The 15,070-nt window shown below is 44.4% G+C and overlaps 1 protein-coding gene across 2 annotated transcripts in view; it reads right to left on the reverse strand.

Annotated features, from left to right (window-relative positions):
- Window positions 1-15,070, reverse strand: part of Rgs22 (regulator of G protein signaling 22) — a 101,509-nt gene that overhangs the window by 27,198 nt on the left and 59,241 nt on the right. The gene's annotated exons all lie outside the window — the stretch shown is intronic.

A 15,070-nucleotide genomic window follows, 5' to 3' on the forward strand; every position in this document is an offset into this window, starting at 1 on the left:
CTGCAGAGACCAATGGCTCCTTCTCTCCCCTCCCCCACATCACAGCACTAGGAACCTGCCAGGGATCCAGAGGAAACCAAGAAATTCCAGCTCAGCACAGCTGACAGCGATTAACTCTGGAGGTATTTTTGTTCCTTATTTTCTGTTGTTTACTCCGCTCCTGCACGGATCTCTCCTGGCGCTTTTGCTTTTGTTCGCCTGTTGCTCAGGTGTTAGGGCAGTTGCTTGTGTTCTCCATCCTGTTGACTGTCAGACGACAGATTTGACTCCTCAACCAGCTCATAGACCCAGCTCTGATTCCGAGCTCTTTTCTTCCTTCTTTCATCCTTACCTCCTCCTCTTTTTATCTAATTGCAACCTGCCAGAGATTTAACCATCTCTCAGTCTGTGACCCTAAGAGTGTCCCACCTTCTTCCTCCCACCGACTTTACCTGACTCAATTCCTTTCCCAAGTCACAGTTGGTCACCTTATTTCCCTTCCACCCCTCATTTTAATAACTAAAATCCATGCCCACTCCATATTATCCTTGACTGTTTATCCTGCAGCAGTTGTGAAGTCAGAGGGGCCACTCTTGCTTGCTGGCTAGTGAAGACCTGCATAGCTGTGCTACCAGAAGCCGTGGTTGCTTTCCCAGTTATCCTACACAGGAAATGATATAAAGCTTACGCCAGACACCCCGAGCTCCTGAACTAAGCAATTATTTTCTCAAGGACACACCACCACAGCCAAGTCTCATGTGAACACTATAAATACTTCAACTAGAAAAATATAGCTGATAAAACATAAAGCAAGCAACAAAATTATACCCGATGTGTAAATCCCAACACAAGGGCATAAGAAACATGAAAAACCAAGTCAATATCCTCCCCCCCCAAAAGTTATTATCCCTACAGTAGTGAGGCAGGATTAGATGACATACCAGATGGAACAAAAGATGGTTATGATTATGTGCAATACAAACATCTGAATGAATGCTAATGGTCTCAATTACTCAGTCCTAAGGCACTAGGAGATTAGGTCAAAAACTGGGAGCTATCTACTTGTTGCCTCCAAGAAAAGCACCTCATCACAAAAGGTAGACAGCACCTAGAATAACTAGATGGAAAAGGTTTCCCAAGCAAACCGATCTGAGAAATAAGCTGGTACCACTGTTCTAAACATCTGGCAACACATTCAAAGCAGGCGAGCAAAGATAAAGGACACTACTCATGACTAAGAGAACAGTCGATCAAGAGGACATTATCATTCTATCACACATGCCTACAGCACGGACTCAGTCAGTTTCATAAAATATTACCAGATGTAAACTCACGGATTGACCCAAGCACAAAAGCACTGGGTGACATCACCCCCACTCTCAGCAACTAATCAGGCATCCCATCAAAGAACAGACAGAGAAATACCCCAATGAAATGATATCACAGATCAAATGGACTTAACAGACATCTATGGGATTCTATCTAAACACCACAGAATAGACATTTTTCTCAGAAGCCCATGGAACTTTTTCTAATTTATCTCATCTATTAGGGTTCAAAGGAAATCTTAACAAGTTCAGAAAAATTAAAGTATTCCTGGTATTCTACCAGATTCCAATAGAATCAAAGTACAAACCAAAGTCAAGAGAGACCCTAGGACACGTGCAAACTCACGGGGACTAAAGAGCACACTATTGAACAAGCTGAGGAAATCGAGAAGAAATACAAACATTCATAGGTCAAATACGCATGAAAACACAACATATGAAAACCCAGGAGATAGAGTGAGAGCCATCCTAAGAGGGGCATCTATAGCCCTAAGTGCCCACAAACTCAGAGTGCAGGACTGGAGAAACACCTCAACACATAAGAGTGCTTCCTGCTCTTCCAGAAGACCCGAGTTCAGTTCCCAGCAACCACATGGTGGTTCACAACCATCTGTAATGAGATCTGGTGCCCTCTTCTGGTGTGTGGCCATACATGGAGGAAGAACACTGTATACATAATAAATATTTTAAAAAATTAAACCAGGATGAGACAAACAGTTTAAGCACAATATGCAGTGAAATTGAATTTAAAAGTTTCCCAGCTGAAAAAGTTAGTGCATATATGGATCCACTAGTAAATTCTACCAGAACTTCATCAACACCAATGCTTTCCAAACTAGTCCATAAAATAAAGAGACGTTGCCAAACTCCTTCTACAAAACCAGACAAAGATAAAGAAAATTACAGACCAATTACAGATACAAAATCCTCAACAAAATACTAGCTATACAAACTCAAGAATATCTCAAAGTATTATTCATCATAATCCAGTTGGCTTTATTCTAGAGATACAGGGTTGGTTCAATATTATATAAATCAGCAAATGCTATAAAGGACATGAATTGTTTCAAAGGCAGAAAAAACCACATGTGTATTACTGTGGAATAACCCTTCTGCTCACTGTAAATATGTGTTGTTCTCGTTGGCTGATAATAAAATCTGAATTGGCCGATAGCCAGGCAGAATATAGATAGGTGGAAAGTCAAATGGAGATACAGAGAGGAGAAGGGTGGAGTGAAGGGAGAGTCAGGAGCTGGCCACTCAAGAAACAAGATGCCATCAGACTGGTAAAAGCCATGGCCACGTGGCAATACATAGATTAATAATAATGGGTCAATTTAAACATAAAAGCTAGTTGATAATAAGCCTGAAGTATAGTCAAACATTCTGTAATTAATATTAAGCCTCTGAGTGATTATTTAGAAATGGCTATGGAATGGGGCAGGTCAGAGAAAGCTCTGATTACAGCTTATGCTGATAGATGCAGAAAAAGCTTCTGGAAAGACCCACACATCATGCTAAAGGTCCAGAAGAAAGAGGGAGAAAAATGTTAAGAGTCCCTGTTTTGCAGATGACATGATTCTATACCTAAGAGAGCCTTAAGATTTAAGCAAAAAACTCTCAGAACTTACATTTTCAGCAAAGTGTCAGAACACAAAATTAATGCACAAAAGCTAATAGTCTTCCTGTATGGCAATGACAAACACACCAAGAGAGATATCAGGAAAACAATCTTATTCAAAACAGCCTAAAGTTACCTTTTAATAATTGTTAAGCAAAGATATTAAAGACGTCTATAATTAAAACTGTAAAACATGGAAGAAAGAGATTAAGAAAGACGTTGGAAGATGGACAGACTGTCAAAGGCCAGCACTTCTGCCAGATGATCACCCCTAAGTGGCTTCTTTTCCTCCCTCTTTTTTCCTTTGCTTTCTAACACGGACTTCAGAACACTGTTCATTATCACCTAAGAAATGTCCCCTTGTTCAAGTATCGGTTCCTATGATGACCAGCAGAATCCTCAGACGTAATAAGATTTACTCCATCTCCTTGATTCTTTATATATATTTTTTGTAAAATCAAAGAACTAGAGGGTGTTAAAGCGGTAGGGCAGGGACCTAAGAGGCCACCCACCTGCTGGCATCCATTCCCAAGTCAACAACAGCACATTCTGTGGAGCTATCCCCCACCTCCTCTCCTCTCCAAGGGGGTGGGGGCAAAGGTAGCCAAGGAGTAAAGACAGGAAGACAGAATTCAGTTGTCAGTTCTTAAAGTTTTCCTGGGGAGACGTAAAGAAATACATACACACTTCTAGATAAGAGTACCAAAGACAGGTAGAAGATGGACAACTGCTCCCAGGTTCAGCTACGAGCTACTGTTACTCAGCTACTTATAGGAGATTACGCACATGTGTGTGATTGACCACATATCCCTGAAAAGTCCCCTACCAACCTGGGTAGCGTCAGCCTCCCAAAATCTGCATATGTAGAGCCCTCCGTCAGATAATTTTTCACCTCCTATATATAACGCGATGTACCTCATATGCCTAGAATGCATCTACATCCCCAATACCTCATATAGCTAGAGGGAAATTGCCTACTGCTGGGAGGGTCGCAAGGGAGTGGCTAGAAGTTCAGGTTAGAGTCTAATGGCCCTCCTTCATCCCTCCTCCTTCCACAAGGATGTAGTAACAGGCCTGATCAAGCTGGTAGTCATAGGCAAGATAACAATGGCCATGTTATGTCCAGGGCCAATGTTTCACAACTTCAGGAAACACAGTAAATTTAGAGTAAACTTACAGTGTATTCAACTGACTGCATCAAAATCTGAATATCCGGCCGGAGAGCCAGCTAATAGCTAAAACTACTTGCTGCTCTTCAGAGAAGCCGAGTTCAGTCCCCAGCTCCCACATAGCAGCTCCCAAACATCCTTAATTGTAGTCTCAGGAGTTCCAGCACCCTCTTCTGACCTCTGAGAGGACCAGGAGTGCAGGCAGTGCACATGCAGGCAGACAGACATTCACGGACATCAAAGAAAATGAATCTTTAAAAAAATTAAAATCTCGAAATGTCTTTCTAATAATCAAGGAACAACTTCATGACTTATAACAAGTATAGGATGCTCATATATATAAAGAAAATAAACAACTTACATAATAAAAAGTTAAGCACCTTTATAATTTTTGTAAAGTTTAAGTAGCTGCTACCTAACGTTTTGATGAAATACAAAGACTGTATCGCGTATTTCCTGAATAACTTATTTAATTACGAGTTGGAGATATTATTACAATATCTCGGGTCATTTGCTGCTTTTCTGGCCACCCAGCTCTTTTTTCAGCCACAGAGCAAATAACAACACAGCTCCTGCTGGAGAGAAAATGCACCCTTCGTGTTCTGCACGGCCACTATGATTAACCGTAAGGCAGAGGGTCACACACACGTAGCTGCGGCAGACATGATTCCAATTTAAACGTTAACTTATGATGCTTTCCCAGGCCAGGAGAGACACAAGCATCGCCTGTCTATGATCAGGCTGCCTGGCGCTGTGCACAACACAGCTCTTAGCACCATCTCTCTTGGAGACCCTCAGAGGTTATATAATCAGGAAGTGCGTGCTGGGCCGCTTGCCCGCACATCTCCACACCTGCATCTGTGACTCACTTTCTTGGCAAGTGCATCAAATGGGGGCGGAGGGAGCAGAAGGCCTCTCCCTTAAAAAAAAAATCCTTTACAGTTTGAAAGTTCTGGGAGTCCATTTTCTTGCCTTGTTGAACCAAACTCTTAATAAGACTGTTGTGCTGCTAACGGGGCACGGGAGAGAAAAGGACGCAGGATGGACAGGTACCATGGAAACAGGAAGAAGAGCTGAGGAGAAGGGAGAAGCTGAAGGAAGAGGAGGAGGAAGAGGGGATAGCAAAATGAACCCAAAGAAACAAAGACAAAAACTAATAAAAAAGGACATGGAAAAGAAAAACAACGTTTTAATAAATGATTTTGCTTTTTAATGGGCAATAAATGACAATAACATTTAACTTACTTTGGGGGTGATAAGAAAAGGTCTCACTATGTAGCCCAGGTTGGTCTCATGTTTATAATCTCCCAGCTCTGCTTCCTGACTGCTGAGTAAATAAGTCTACACCCATTTAAGTTATTTTTATATGATTACTTATTTTTGGCATCAGATGGAGAAATATTTGTAATTTTGCTCAGGAAACCTCAGCTCTTCATTAGCGACGTCCTGTGCACTCCTGTGCACTCCTGTGCTCGCCACCTGCTCGGCACTACCTGGGAGACTGAGCAAACAAGTTATGGCACTCGCCAAGGAACGTCAGATTTTCCAGGCCTGTGGCATTCTGTACGCTAGATTAAAGTATCATCAATTGATAATTTTCTGTTCTGTGGGTATAACATTTGCCTGCTGTGTGTAAGGCCCTGGATTTAATATCCAGCACCATGACCATAATAAATAGCAACAGTGAGCGTCTTCTTCCTTTAGTACATACCGCCCTCCTTTTAAATACGCCGTAATACGTGAGGACTCTACCACGCCGGTTTCCTCTTATCCCATCAAGCCTGGACAATAACGCCTGACAGACAAGAGTGCTGGACTTTCTGAATATGTCCTTTCTCTTTCCTTTTTTAAAAAAACAATAAAAAAAGCAAAGAAACTGTGAGACTTTCCGCGGTTGTCGTGATAGCTGGGTTTCTCTTTGTAGCGAATGCTAACTCATGACAGTTACGGAGGGAGATTCCAATCTCGCTCTGGGCACACGTGTGCTGTGTGTTCGCTCTCACTGTGCCCAAGGTGAGCGGTCCTGGGAAGGAACCCTGCCACAAGCTCAGGCCCTGAGGAACTGCAGCCTGACACTGGGCTCCAATGAAAACAAGAACCATTTCTGTGCAGCCTTAAAAGGCAAAGTCGAGGAACCCACCGAACACGGCACCACATGTGCGGCTTCGCCCTCCTATGCTGCAGCTGTTGGCTGTGCTAATGGAACGGTTTAACATGCGTCCTTTTGATGTGTTCAGTTAGTGATGGGGTGTGTGGGGCTTAATGAGCCTGCCTGGCTACGCTCCGTGCATGGTGCTTGACTGTCACCACCAGGCCAGGACTGGAAGTGAGAGGAAGAAACACAAGACTCCGAAACTGGAAGACGTTTCCAAACCTACACGCTGTGAGACCTTAACGGGGCTCGGAGGACATCTGGCAGACAGTGAGGACACGTGTGTAGGTTTTCCTTTGACAGACATGATAGCTGTGTGCGATGTTGGGCACACGTATTAGCGTGCTCTGTTCACTACATTAGGTATGCACACATCAAATCACAATGTACCCATAAACACGCAGAGTTATGGTGTGATGATTTAAGAAGTAATAGCCAACAGATTTGCAAAGTAATTAGGGGAAAGTAGCACAAAGATTAGGACAAGCCATTCATGTTTCAGCATGTTGTGCCATCGAGAGGCCCTTGCTTCTTAGGTTTATTACTTGACTATAACAATAAGGTTAGCAGGAGGTTTTTTAAAATACGTATCTTGCAAATTATTCAAGTTTTCCAAGAGACCTCCCGAAGGAATATCAGAAATCAAGGTCGTCTGCCATTGATTCTCCGATTGCTAGGTAGGTCCACTGGGGTTTGCCAGGCAGACTGACAGCCGGTGTCGACCGAATCTGCCAGACCCCTGGGAAGAAGCAGGCAGCCCACAAAGCCCATGCTACCCCTTCACATACTATGAAGACAAAAGGGGGGAACTCTCGGGGCTACGGGAATGTTCAAGGTATGTTTGCCAAGTTTTGATTTTGTTTTTCATCAGCTCCTTTTCAAGTTTATGGTAAGCAAACCATGGGGGACTTGCTAAATCTGGAGCTAAGGTAATATGCCATCTTTGAGAGGTACAAACAAGGAGGGTCTGAGCAGTTTCTGAAGTTCGGAGAAAATTCTGAAGGTGGGGGGTAGGAACTTCCAGTTCTAATGTTGGTGAAACTTAAACCAGAAAGGATCATTTCCACCCAGCATGTAGCACACGCTACAGACCAGCACTGCCCTCCACACACAGTCCAGCGTGTGGTACACGCTACAGACCAGCACTGCCCTCCACACACAGTCCAGCGTGTGGTACACGCTACAGACCAGGGCTGCCCTCCACACAGAGCCCAGCGTGTGGTACACGCTACAGACCAGGGCTGCCCTCCACACAGAGCTCAACGTGTAGTACACACTGCAGACCAGAGCTGCCCACCACACGGAGCCACTAATCTTCACCTTCACACCACTGACTGAAAGGCAAAGACTCCCTTTCTCTACCGTGACCATTAGAAGGGGTGAGATGGGGTTGGGGGAGGAGGGTGAGGCAGATTATGTCAGCTAGTTCTGAATCTCACTGAGGTAAAGCCACACTGCTAGGATATCCCATATCCACCGGCACGCACCAATTGATAACATTTTCCTTATATGCTTTCAATGAACCCCCAGTTTTGAAAAGTGAGGAATAAAATACACTCCCTTGTGGTTTCAGCAAAGTGAAGTTTTGGAGGAAAGTGTTTCTTTAAATTCATCTCTTCGCATTTGAACAGTACTCAGAAGGGCAACGCTGAACTTAAATGCCGAATTTAACTGGAGTTGATAGACTAGTCAGGAGGTCAGGATGTAGTGGGGAGAACTCGTCAGTTTGCCCTCCCGGGGAAGTGTGAGGAGCAGCTCTGAAGAGGAAACAGAAAAGCGTGAGGGGAAATAAAACCCCTATTACTGGGTCTTCACTCGGAGCTTGGCTTGCCTAGAGAGCCAACTCACCCCACACGTCATGTCCAGCACAGCACGGCACAGCACCGCAGCTGTGTGCTCAGCGGTGACAAGAGGCCACACTGCTGTGCTTACACAGGAACCTCTCAGCTGGGCTCAATAACTCAGTTCTGAGAACACACATAACACAGAGATGAAACTCTTCTCTGAAATGGGAGGCAAAGGGAGTCCCTAGGGCTTTTATAACAGGCACATGAATGCCCCAATGCTGGATGCTTCCAGAAACCACAAAACTCAGCAGAAGGGAAGTCTGCTTTCTAACCATCCACAGCTCCAGTGGGCAAGAACCTTGTGATCTGAGCTCAGATGAGGCAGAAAAAGAAAACAACAAGCAAATCCAAGCAGTCCAACCTTTTTCCTGCAGAGGAGGAAGAAAGGATGATTTTTAGTGACCTCTCGCATCCCGCTAGGAGCTCAAAGCATCACTGAGGAGCCATGCGAGAGGATACACTACACATGAAGCCTCGCACAGAGGGACTCGCGTGTGAAGTGCCCTGCGCTGCTCAGCTAGCAATTGATGACAGGGTTCTAGGGATTGCAACATCCTGAGCCTGAGAGACAAACTCCTGCTGGGATCAGCACATGATGGGACTGCACCAAGAGAGGACAGCGTGATGACAGCCGCACTGAGAATTCCTGGCCGCGGCTCAGCGGCTCAGCCCTTCCTAACGAGGATGCAGAGCAAAAGAACTTCAGAAAATGGCAGTAGGATATCGGAGGGGCACTTAGCTTGAACCAGTTTGGACAGAATGAAAAATCAGAACATGTTAGGAAAGCCAGAAACCAACCATAAACTCAAGGGACAAAATGGATGAGAGTTGTAAAAACTGACCAGCTTAAGATCTTGAGCAAAATGGATTCATCAAGTACACTATGGAGTACAATGACAAATAGCTAAGAAAATTTCTACCAGCCAAAGGCAATCTGAATTTCCCAAGGATTTTATCATCTTAATTTTTTTTATTAAAAAAAGCAGCATGTATTTAAGGGAGATATGTAACCTCTAAAAATAAATATAAAAATCAATGAGCAGTAATTCAATAAGAACATAATCATAGTCGCTTATTTGGTTTAAAAAATTCAGACCGACAAAAAGCTTGTCTCGCGGGGATGCCCATCCATCCTAGCAAAGCACACAGGGCTGATACAGGACAACAGATCAGCAAGCGGATATGATGGGAAAGGCAGGTGACAAGCAGGCTGCACTGACAACAGACACTGCACCTCGGAGAGCAACAACAGACGCTGCACCCCAGAAAGCAGCAACAGATGCTGCACCACGGAGAGCAACAACAGATGCTGCACCCCAGAAAGCAGCAACAGGCGCTGCACCCCAGAAAGCAGCAACAGGCGCTGCACCCCAGAGAACAAACATCCGTGCCTCAGGCTACCTGCCTGCTGAAGAGCGGGACTCTTGCTCACTGCGTGCCCTCCAGCCAATGTGTCAGACAGAGAAGCAGACATCTCAGGATGGTCTGTAGGGGACACAGTCAAGGTCTGCTTCTGTGACACTTTCAGGGATGCCCCTGCTAACCGAGTCTCCTCCTGACTGGGATGTCCTTTCTTAGATGCAATGGCACCGTCAGCTCGAAGGCAGCCAGAGAGACCGTTCTGTCTCTAGACAACCACTCATGGTTATTTTGAATTAGTTTGCATGGTCTATGCTTCAAAGGGAAATTTAAAAGTTACTGGACTGAGAGAATAAGAGTGGAGGCGATGTCACCATTGTCCCCATCAGCTCTCGGGATCAGACTTGGAGTACGCACGTGGTGTCCCGAAGGCCAGAATGGGGATGACTGTGGAAGGTGGGTGGTGGGATATGAGGGAGCTCTGTGAGACAGAGAGCTGGTCGCTGTCCATGTCCACCCTGAGTCCACTTCACTAGCAAAAATGGATGTAACACAAGAACCCTGCTGACTCTGCTCAGTGATTCACAGTGCCCGGGAATGAAGCCTGGCTGCTACTCGGGATACTGTCTCTGTAACAAAAACAAGTCGTGCAGCAAAGCCCGAGAGTCATCGCCCAGCACTCAAGAAGCTAACGGTCAAGACCCTGAGACTTACATAGAGCTCTAAGGCACCCATGGCTTCACACACTCGCTCACATCCACCCTCACCCCTCCCTGTGTCCACACACCTTTGAGGCAATGCTGCTTGGTAATTGCTGCCATGTAAAGCGATGGCTGTGTAAAGCTATGGCCGTGGAAAGCGATGGCCGCGGAAAGCCGTGGCCGCGGAAAGCGAAGAGCTCTGTTCACACACCTGGAAACACACCCCTGCCTAGAGGAGCACTTAGCTCAGAGCCCATGAATGGAAACGTCAGGACCACCCTGAAGTGTCTAAGCCCTGTAAACACCAAGAGGAGTTAAACAATTACGGTAATGGATGGCGGTGGGCAAAGGAGACTCATCTTGCACACGGCCTCTCTTACACCACCTTTTTTTTTCCCCAATGAGTCTGTGGTTACAATGCCCAGGGTTTGGATAAAACTAAAGTTAGCTCACATGTTACTGAAAAATGTTGTCAGGATAATATAACTTTAGAGGAAAAGGTCTGCCTGGTCCTTTCTCTGACTGTTCTACATCTTCCCGAAAACTGGAAAAGGCAGGCGGGGCCCAGGGTCTAGCAGCAGGGTGTGTTTTGTTCACCCACAGCTTGGTGATCAGAGCCTAGGCGAAAGTAGGTATTTGTGGTCCTACAAGTAAAAGTTGCTAGGCTAAGAATGGTGCTTGCTAGCACAGACACTGAGAGAGACAATTAATAAACGGGACCTCATGAAACCGAAAAGCTTCTGTAAAGCAAAGGACACGGTCAACAAGACAAAACAATAGCCTACAGAATGGGAAAATATCTTCACTAACCCCACATCAGACAGAGGTCTGATCTCCAAAATATACAAAGAACTCAAGAAATTGGTCATCAAAAGAACAAATAATTCAATAAAAAACGGAGAACAGACCTAAACAGAAAACTCTGAACAGAGGAATCTAAAATGGCTGAAAGACATTTAAAGAAATGTTCAACATCCTTAGTCATCAGAGAAATGCAAATCAAAACAACTCTGAGATTCCATCTTACACCTGTAAGAATGGCCAAGATCAAAAACACTGATGACAACTTATGCTGGAGAGGTTGTGGGGGAAAGGGAACACTTCTGCATTGCTGGTGGGAATGCAAGCTGGTACAGCCCCTTTGGATATCACTGTGGCACTTCCTCAAGACCCAGGAATACCACTTTTGGGTATATATCCAAAGGATGCTCAATTGTACCACAAGGACATGGGTTCAACTATGTTCATTGTTTGTCATAGACAGAACCTGGAAACAACCTAAATGCCCCTCGACCAAAGAATGGATAAGGAAAATGAGGTACATTTACACAATGGAGTACTACACAGCAGGAAAAAAAATCCAACATCTTGAAATTTGCAGGCAAATGGATGGAGCTAGAAAACATTATTTTGAGTGAAGTAACCCAGACCCAGAAAGACAATTATCATATGTACTAACTCATAAGTGGTTTTTAAACATAAAGCAAGGAAAACAAGCCTACGAATCACAATCCCAGAAACTTAGACAACAATGAGGACCCTAAGAGAGACATGCATAGATCTAATCTACATGGGAAGTAGAAAAAGACAAGATCTCCTGAGTGAATTGGGAGCATGGAGAACTTGGGGGAGGGGTGAAGGGGAGAGGCAGGGAGGGGAGCAGAGAAAAATGTAGAGCTCAATAAAAATCAATAAAATAAGGATGGTTTGTGCAATTGCTGGTCTAATTGCTATTTGGTTTGTCTTGGTCACCTGTTGCTCTGGTTGTGGAGAGGGAGCAGTGGCATCAGGGATAAATACATGGAGAATTCCCAGGCGGGTCACCCTGTGCAATCCAGTGTGGCCACTGGATCCACAGTGTCTCATATTACACAAAAGGAGATGAGGAAGGATGGAAGTAAAATGCGTCTGCATGGGTGTATGAACAAACTCTGCACTATGTTACAGCTACGACTTCCGAAGATCGCCAACGCATGTGTGTAGGTCTTGTGACATTCATCAACTCAACTTTTGTGTTTCCTTTCGTGAATGTTGAAAACACAAAACTGGGAGGCAATACAGCTCGGGGAGATGGCTGTCATCAAAATGCTTATCACAGGTCTGAGTTTAGACCCCAGTACCCACTGTGAGAGCACAGTATCCCTAATTCCAGTGCTGAGGTAGGCAGTCAGATCCTGGGAGCTAACCAGGGGCCATCATCCAGTCAGTGAGAGACCCTGTCTCAAGAGAAGGTAGAAAGAGATGGAGGAAGACACACATCAGCCTTGTCCTCCTCCTTCAGAGCTGATGACAGTGGTCTGAATTCCCAGGTCACATGAACTAACTTATTTACTGGGCCTCTGAAGGGACATCACTGAAGGAGTGTGGAACAGGAGCAAGTCAGGCTCTTGCCACAGTATTGGGCCAGAGAATGCTGTCAAGTCAGTGATGACGGGAAATGTCCGGGGTGGGACTTCCAATTATCAAGACAGAACCTCGTTATGATTGGAAAGATCGGAAAGATCTCAAATTTAGTCTGAAGCTGTTAATGTGAACAAAATGGAAAAGAACCAATTTTGTGTGTAAGGGGTTGTCATCAAAAGAAAGATTTATTTTGTGTTAAAAAAGACTAAAAGGAAAGACGTTTTTGGCTTAAAAAATAGAAAAAATGAAATAGGTCCCTCATTTCTAGTATATTTCCAAAGATTTATTTTAAAAATTATTAAAATATTTAAAACTCACCAACTGTTATTTACCAGTAAAGGAAGAGAACATTTCCTCTCCCCCATGACTCCACTGTATCTGTTTTGTTTCCAACACAACTGGATTAAGTCAGCAGCTCTCGCCCTCCTGAGAGAGCCAGCATCTCCAAGGACACTGGTCTCATTGTGTTCCGAGGACCCACAGTAGAAAACACTCTGCTTATTTTTTAAAGATTATAATAATATAAATACATCATCCCCTCCCCTTTCTCTCTCCAAACCCTCCCATATGGACAGATATTCTTGCTCTTTCAAATTCATGGTCTCTTCATTTTAATTGTTGTTAAACAATTAAAGCTATGTGTGTGCACATACATCTATATTCTTATTGCACAGCTATGCCCTGCTCAGTCTGTATAAGGCTGCATGTGTGTCTGTTGACCTGGGGAGGACTGCTTGGACCTGGGGAGGACTGCTTTTCCTGCTCTTCACATTCTTTACACTCCTGTAGTTCTTTGTGGAGGGCTGCGGTCTGCTGGGCTCTTTCACTTTGGGATGCAAATTGTTGTTGTCCTTGCTCAGCTCCTGTTGAGGCAGCCGCGTTTGTGAGACTTTAAGGGTGTGGCTTCTAACATTACTAGGAGACACCATCTCACAGGAAATTCTGAGAGATTCTTAGCAGAGTGTGGTTCTAGTTGGTATAGCTTCATTCATATTGTAGTCTGACTCAGAATGAGTTGTAGCAGTGGCTAAGGCGGTGGTGGTGGCTAAGGTGGCGGCTAAGGTGGTGGCTAAGGTGGTGGCGGTGGCTAAGGTGGTGGCTAAGACAGTAGTGTCTAAGCAAACAGTCCTTGACTTAAGAGCTGTGTTTCTTCTATTTTCTTCAATTACTGCAAGTTCTTGTTTCCTTCCCTGTTATCCAAACAATTAACAAAACCTTAATTAAATACTGGCCCTGAGAACAGCAAGGTTTATTTCTTCTCCAGGTTGCTCTGGACTACACACAAATGTTCTCACTGTCATCATCTGTACAGTCCCTGGAAATTCACATGGGGCACGAGAACTTTTGTACAGAGAAGAAAGCAATGGACAGCAGAGGCCCTGACCTCATGGCTGAACGTGGGCAACTCTCCTGGGAAGCCTGCAGCACCCTGGCTCTCAGTGTGGGCAGCTATCCTTCCTCGAGTTTTTTTTTTTTTTTCAAGCTCTGATACCTGTGCTTAACTCGCTATTAAAAACCTTGCCTGGAATGGTGATGGTGCCATTAATCCAGGTGGATCTCTGTGAGGTTGAGGCAAGCCTAGTATATACATCTATTCCAGGCCAGCTAAGACTACATAGTGAGACACTGTCTCAAAAACAACACAAAAAGGCCTTTCTGAATAGAGTCCAACCTTCCTTCAAAAGAAAGCACTCAGCTTTGCTCCCTAGCTGTGTGACCTGGCCCGACCTGGCCCAGCAAGTGCTTGCGATGCCTGATTTCCATTCTCAGAACACGCGGTAGAAGGGAAGAACTGGCTCCTGGAAGCTGTCCTTTGACTGTGCCACATGTATGCCTTTGTACACGTGTGCGTGTGCATACACACACAAACACACACAGAGAATAATAAATCATAATAAAATTTAAAAATGAAAATGATACAAGTAAAAAAAACATCTCATATGCTTACTGTGGGTTATATATACAGTAAATGTAAAGCAGAAATATATATATTTGAATTTAATGTTAAAATACATTTTAATGTATGCAAATATAATTTGCACTCCACATCTCACTTTGTGTGCAACCATTCAAAATTTGTGTGTAGAAGTATCAACATGACTTGCACTTCATAGCATCTCAGCTTTGTCCCCAGGTCCTGTGGCTCTCCCATTTTCCACTGAAGCTAACTGCCAGGATTTCAAGGGACCCCTTCACTCTGCCCTGGAGACTCTCTCCCCTGCGATTTCACACATCTTTAGAAAGGTAATTGTTATATTTTCGCCCAGCATTTCTAGAAATTGTGTGGAGGCTTTTCAAGTCCTCTGGCTGCCAACATCCCAGAAAGAAGGTCTCAGAAGGACAGGTCCACCATTTTCTTTTGTGATAGCCACAACAAGTACCACACATACAATATTCTTTCTACCTTCTGAGCCTAGGAAGCAAAACATAAGCACCTGTCTTGCCTCACAGTTGCCTTTCCTGAGAATTTGTTACTGTTTCCCCTGAGCGAGCCTGGATTTGTTACTATTT

Source organism: Alexandromys fortis, unplaced genomic scaffold (assembly GCF_014885135.2).
Source record: "Alexandromys fortis isolate MF-2015 unplaced genomic scaffold, M_Fortis_MF-2015_v1.1 scaffold_17, whole genome shotgun sequence".
In the NCBI taxonomy this organism is placed as follows: Eukaryota; Metazoa; Chordata; class Mammalia; order Rodentia; family Cricetidae; genus Alexandromys; species Alexandromys fortis.